The following is a 7,741-nucleotide window of genomic DNA, read 5'->3' as shown; positions in this document are numbered from 1 at the left end:
ATCACAACCATCAGTGTACTCTGTGACGCCCAGTATTGCCTTTCAATCTCGTACGTGCTTCTGCGGAAGCTGCACACGACATGTTACTGGACTGGCAAACAGTTTGTGCGTGTTGTTGAACGTGTCAAAGGCAATGGCTTCATAGCACGCCCTTATTCTCGTTATCTGGATAAGCACCAGCAAACAGTCGCGAGAATATTTGCGGCTCCCATTGTCTTCTATACTCTGTGAAATGGGTCAAATTAGATCTATGAGTTGTAAAGGATGCCGACCCCTGATATATAACAACTGGCGGGTGGCGGGTGGTTGCGGAGTTGATAAAATGTCGGTTCGGGTGGATGGCGACTTTAGTGATGCGGTGGCGGATGATATAATTGCCTACCCGCACATCTTTAATATGCATGTATAGATGTATGTAAATATTTATTTTAGTGTGTGTGTGTATATTTATACATATATTTATATATATGCATACATATGCATATATACATATGTATTAGGGGTGTGGGAAAAAATCAATTCAAATACGTTGTGCGATTTAGAATCGATTCTCCTTCTTTAAATTATTTTTTTTTCTTTTTTTTTATCAATCCAACAAACCACTACACAGCAATGCCATAACAATTCAATCCAATTCCAAAACCAAACCTGACCCAGCAACACTCACAACTGCAATTAACAGAGCAATTGAGGAGACACAAACACTACACAGAAAAAAACAAAAGTAGTGAAACAAAAATGAATATCATCAACAACAGTATCAATATTTTTTATAATTTCAGCATAGCAGTGATTAAAAATCTCTCATTTACATTATCATTAGACATTTATTAAAAAAAAATTAGAAATAACAATAGTGTCACAGTGGCTTACACTTGCATCGCATCTCATAAGCTTGACAACACACTGTTTCCAATGTTTTCACAAAGAAAAAATAAGTCATATTTTTGGTTCGTTAAATAGTTACAACAAATTTACAACATTGCAATCAGTTGATAAAACATTGTCCTTTACAATTATAAAAGCTTTTTTTAAAAAAAAAAAAAATACTACTCTGCTAGAATGTCAGCAGACTGGGGTAGATCCTGCCGAAATCCTATGTATTGAATGAATACAGAATCGTTTTGAATCGTAAAAATATCGTTTTTGAATCAAGAATCGCGTTGAATCGAAAAAAATCGATATATTATCGAATCGTGACCCCAAGATATTGAATCGAATCGTCGGACACCCAAATATTCGCAGCCCTAATATATATGTATATATATATTTTGTGGAGGGGGCGCATTCGGGGCCTGTGTCTCGGTCTTTGCAGCCAGGCTGCGTATCTGGGACCCCTAGGTGCCGCACCTGCTGTTTTGGGTTGAGCTTTCTGGTTGGCTGTTACTGCACTTTGGCTCGCGCACATACTGGGACACAAATATATTGTACATACAAACACACAAACTCAGCCTAGTACATATATACTAGGCTGACCATATTGTGAAATCCCAAGGCGAGCAGCACGCCAAGGCCGGGAGTAGGTGAACATTTGCCAATAATACTTGAACTTGCTTTATAAATAATATATTTATTTAAATAAAGCATTTTTTCTCCTCTGTTGACTGCTGTGTTGGCGCAATGGGATTTTTAAAATGGGGTCCCAGGGACCCCATCAAGTCATAAAAATGGGGTCCCACGGTAAATTTTTGGAGTCCCACTTCTTTGTAAGCGTTTTGAAAACAAATGATAAACGTATTCATTATTCTGTTGTATCTTACATTCTATATTGTGTTTTATCGTGTCATAAACGTTACTTAATTAAAAATAATAATAGAAAAAGAAAACAAATGTGTATACATATGTATATGTATTCTGTTATAAACCTTCATTTACTTTCTTCTTTCCTTTATGGATCTAAACTTTACCGCTGCTGGTAGTTTTTTTCTATGTTTTTATCAAATAAGTTGTAGATGTATTTATTTCAGTATAAAAGTGTAAAAAGTGTTTTGCTTCGGTCATTAAAAGATGGTAATGGTGTGCCAGGGCATACATACATTTTATATTTAACGCTTAAATCTCTGGGGTCTACATCAACTTTACATCTATCCCTCATTTCAAAATGTTTTAGTTTGCTCGGGTGCTGGTTAGCTTGAAGCTAACAGCTAGCCTGTCTCCATCCTCAAACAATGTAGATCCAGCCGGAGATAAGAGTGAAGTTTCCATGGACTCACAAATACTAAAATAACTCATTTACTTTACTGGAGTTAAAAATGTTTATATTGTGTTACTGTGAGGATGTTCTCCCGAAATGTGTTTGTCATTCCTGTTTGGTGTGGGTTCACAGTGTGGCGCATATTAGTAAGAGTGTTAAAGTTGTTTATATCACAACCTTCAGTGTAACCTGTATGGCTGCTGACTATATGCCTTGCAGTCGTGTACGTGTATCAGTGGAAGCCACGTACAACATATTACTGGACTGGCAAGCTGTTTGTATTTGTATACCATCAGCAGATATAAGTGAGAATGGTTGCGGCTCCCATTATCAACTTAATTTTGTGAAACGGGTCAAAATAGCTCTTTGAGTGGTAAAGGTTGCCGACCCCTGATATATACATACATATATACATACATATATATACATATATACATATATATATATATATATATATATATATATATATATATATATATATATATATATATATATATATATATACGGTAACTTAGCGCTGGACTCACATTGAAAATACACGCAACCCTGATTCAAAATGCCGGACATTTGACGCATTTGTAAAAACCCGCCCGGACACCCCGGACAACCCCCGCAAAAGAGGACATGTCCGGGGACAAGACGACGTATGGTCAGCCTAATATATGCATGCATACGTACATTCATTCATACGTACCTATGTACGCACATACATCAGTACTTTCACTCGCACATACATACGCAAATAGAGTACATACATACACATGCTCGGCACATACATCCACATGCACATTCACTGTACAAACATACACATACTGTACACACACATATGCTTACATACACTCATGCATATAACCATGTTGCATTGAACATATATTATCCTTGTTCCCCTAGGGCAGGGGTTGGCAACCTTTACCACCCAAAGAGCCATTTTGACCCGTTTCATAAAATAAAGAAAACAATGGGAGCCACAAAACTCTTGAAATTTAAAATGAAATAACCCTGCATACAGAGTTTTTTTTTTTTTCTTTGTGCTATGTATAAACCAGGTGTCTCAGACTCGCGGCCCACACCTTAATATGAAAATTTGATGTTAGTGCGGCCCGCGAGTTTTAAATTAATGCAGTTTGACAGCATCACACTTGCCAACCCTCCCAAACTTTCCAAAAGACTCCAGAATTTCAGAGCAACTATTCTTGCGAATGTCTGCTGATTTTCGCCCTTCAATATCAATACAGGCGTGCTATGAAGGCGCTGCCTTTACCGCCCTCTATAACATGTACAAATATCTAGCACAGCCCAGCCACGAGTCGTATGTGCCATCCTCAGACACATTTAGACGACTGCAACGCATACTTGTTCAACAGCCATAAAGGTTACACTGAGAGTTGTGATATAAACAACTTTAACACTGCTACAAATATGCGCCACACTATGAACCCACACCAAACAAGAATGACAAACACATTTCTGGAGAACATCCGCACTGTAACACAACATAAACACAACAGAACTAATACCCAGAATCCCATGCATCCATAACTCTTCCGGGCTACATTATACACCCCCGCTAGCACTAACCCCCCCACCCACTCCATGCATCGGTTGAATTGGCGGGGGTGTATAATGTAGCCCGGAAGAGTTAGGGATGCATGGGATTCTAGGTATTTGTTCTGTTGTGTTTATGTTGTGTAACAATGCAGATGTTCTTCCGAAATGTGTTTGTCATTCTTGTTTGGTGTGGGTTCACAGTGTGGCACATATTAGTAAGACTGTTAAAGTTGTTTGTATCAGAACTCTCACTGTAACCTGTATGGCTGTTGACTAAGTATGCCTTGCAGTGACTGTTGTGTATCAACAGAGGCTGCATACTGCATGTGACTGGCTGGCACGCAGATAACATTCTGTAAAAGCGGGCGCGACGACAAGTTTTAGTGGACTGTAAAACCTTTGCTTTCAGGGCACGCCCTCTATTTTATCGACTACGTGAAAATCGTAGAATGTTGGCCCCGGGTGATTTCTGAGAGAGGTCTTGATCTCCGTTAATCTCTCGGGATAATCGGGGGTTTGGAAATTGTGCAGCTGAGCCATCTGGAGCCGCGGGTTGCTGACCCCTGCCCTAGGGGAAACTGGGTACAACACGCCACATTGATAAAGCTTAACCTATTTTTACTGTAACAATCTTTTAATAATACAGTTAATACAGTTCCCTTCTTTTTCTCAGCCATCCGCTTTCTTTTGTAATTCGAGTTTTCTTTACATATGTATTGTTGCATTTGAAACAACTGTATTGTTGATGATTGAAGTAATTATTACCATTGTTCATTATCAATAATGTTATTTTGTTTTGTTTTTTTATTGCCTTTTTTGTAGCGTAATAAGGTTTGTTGTCATTTCTGTGTTATTAATATTTACTTCACTAACTGCTTCTTTGCTATAAGTGTTCTTATCATATTTGGACATATCATATTTGGTGATATTGTTTTGTTGCTTTTGTTTTTGTTGTTGATGTCTCTCTCTCTTATCCCCCTCTTTTTTTGCAATTTCCCTTTCTGTCTTCCTTTTTTTTCTTCTCTCTATCACCTCCTGCTCCAGTCCGGCTGCACCAAACATTAAATGAATCTATTTAATAAAGTCAAATACAAATAAGGCAACAGGAGAAGTATCCCACACTTTTCTTGTGTAAAGTAAATCTGTACAGCATCGACATTAACAATATGATTAGCCTGAGTATCTGAATAGGACAAAAACAAAACTAGCAGGGTTGTTTGAGATGCGAGTGTTTGGAGTTACACGCTCAATAGTGGAATGCAATGTGCTCCTATTTTTAGATACCAGTGTATTTGATTCTGCTTGGGTTTGATAAATAGGTGCGGTAATACATACCCAATCTTTAACATTTAAATTGCAACTTTGGGTAAAACATCAACAGATTATTGTGTGTCATTTATAGCTGCTTTTTGTCTCAGTATTGTACTTTGCAGCTGTCCGCAGGATGTCTGAATATCCTTATACAACTGTGGTTATTCAGCTGCATATCTCTGAACGGTGTCTAATTCCAAAGATGGGAACAATGGTATCCTTCATTTCTGCTCGGTCTGAAATTCCCTAAGTTTTGCATTGACCATTGTTCCACAACTGTCAGCAAGTCTTTTTTCCATCACCACCATATAAGTAGCTTGTCTCCTGGGTCAAAAATGAGCAATACCACAGGATGTTGGGAACAAGAGAAGCAAAAACCCAGTGACTGTGTAACCTTGAAGGACTGATTATTCACTAACTGAGAGAATAGACATTTGAAAAAAAATTCTCGGCTTATGTTTTACACATAGACCGAGAAAGTAACTGAGTCGACCATTTAGTGGCAAGACTGTTGACACATACACAAAGAGCAATTTATTTGTTTCTATTAGGACTGGTAACACACACATAGTGGGTTTGTAGAAACCCTGTTTCCATATGAGTCAGGAAATTGTGTTGGATGTAAATATAAACGGAATACAATGATTTGCAAATCATTTTCAACCTGTATTCAGTTGACTATGCTACAAAGACCACAAATTTGATGTTCAAACTGATAAACATTTTTTTTTTTTTGCAAATAATCATTAACTTTAGAATTTGATGCCAGCAACACGTGACAAAGAAGATGGGAAAGGTGGCAATAAATACTGATAAAGTTTAGGAATGTTCATCAAACACTTATTTGGGACATTCCACAGGTGTTAAGGGCTAATTGGGAAAAGGTGGGTGCCATGATTGGGTATAAAAACAGCTTTTCAAAAAATGCTCAGTCTTTCACAAGAAAGGAAGGGGCGAGGTACACCCCTTTGTCCACAACTGCGTGAGCAAATAGTCAAACAGTTTAAGAACAATGTTTCTTAAAGTGCAATTGCAAGAAATTTCGGGATTTCAACATCTAAGGTCCATAATAATCATCAAAATTTTCAGAGAATCTAAAGAAATCACTCCACAAAAGCGGCATGGCCAGAAACCAACATTGAATGACCGTGACCTTCGATCCCTCAGATGGCACTGTATCAAAAAACAACATCAATTTCTAAATGATGTCACCACATGGGCTCATGAACACTTCAGAAAACCACTGTCGCTAAATACAGTTTGTCGCTACATCTGTAAGTGCGAGTTAAAGCTCTACTATTCAAAGCGAAAGCCATTTATCAACAACATCCAGAAACGCTGCCGGCGTCTCTGGGCCTGAGATCATCTAAGATGGACTGATGCAAAGTGGAAAAGTGTTCTGTGGTCTGAAGAGTCCACATTTCAAATTAATTTTGGAAATATTCAACATTTTGTCATCAGGACCAAAGGGGAAACAAACCATCCAGACTGTTGTCGACGCAAAGTTCCAAAGCCTGCATCTGTGATGGTATGGGGGTGCATTAGTGCCCAAGGCATGGGTAACTTACACATCTGTGAAGGCACCATTAATGCTGAAAGGTACATACAGGTTTTGGAACAACATATGCTGCTGTCTAAGCGCCGTCTTTTTCAAGGACGCCCCTGCTTATTTCAGCAAGACAATGCCAAGCCACATTCAGCAGGTGTTACAACAGCGTGGCTTCATAAAAGAAGAGTGCGGGTAATTTCCTGGCCCGCCTGCAGTCCAGACCTGTCCTACATCGAAAATGTGTGGCGCATTATGAAATGTAAAATACGACAGCTGAGACCCCGGACTGTTGAACGACTGAAGCTCTACATAAAACAAGAATGGGAAAGAATTCCACTTTCAAAGCTTCAACAATTAGTTTCCTCAGTTCCCAAACGTTTATTGAGTGTTGTTAAAAGAAAAGGTGATGTAACACAGTGGTGAACATGCCCTTTCCCAACTACTTTGGCACGTGTTGCAGCCATGAAATTCTAAGTTAATTATGATTTGCAAAAAAAAAATAAAGTTTATGACAAATATCTTGTCTTTGTAGTGCATTCAATTAAATATGGGTTGAAATGGATTTGCAATTCATTGTATTCCGTTTATATTTACATCTAACACAATTTCCCAACTCATATGGAAACGGGGTTTGTACTTTTACTGACATATATTTCTAAACGTGCACTTACGTGCTCAGATTGAAGTGGAGAGAGGAATGCAAATGGTGAAACGCCAAACTGCGACCAAAATCGCTGCAGAGTATAAAATAAGCCGACGAATTTTAGAGTATGGGACATGCGTGGCATCTTGATGGCTAATGGAAGCCTCATTATCCAGAGAGCAAGATGACAAGGCCCCTCAGAATATGCTTACAAATGACTTAGAGCGACATCGCCTGTCTCCTTGACTCTCGTTTACCGCCATTAGACTGAAGCAGCCTGCCTGTTTACTACTCCCTGGGCTGGAGTTTATTCGGCAATTTAGAATAGAGTAATATAAGAGGACATAAAGAACAACCCTGCACACAGTACAGTGGCAAGTTTGGATGCGAGTTCGGCAGATTGATGCTGTTTTGGAGATGGCCGACGCTGTAGTTGCTTGCCACTCTGACAAGCTCTGCTGACTGAATTTGATGACTGAACTCGCTCCTTGTTGTG

Source organism: Nerophis ophidion, linkage group LG06, assembly GCF_033978795.1.
Source record: "Nerophis ophidion isolate RoL-2023_Sa linkage group LG06, RoL_Noph_v1.0, whole genome shotgun sequence".
Lineage (NCBI taxonomy): Eukaryota > Metazoa > Chordata > Actinopteri > Syngnathiformes > Syngnathidae > Nerophis > Nerophis ophidion.
This window is presented reverse-complemented; position numbering follows the sequence as displayed.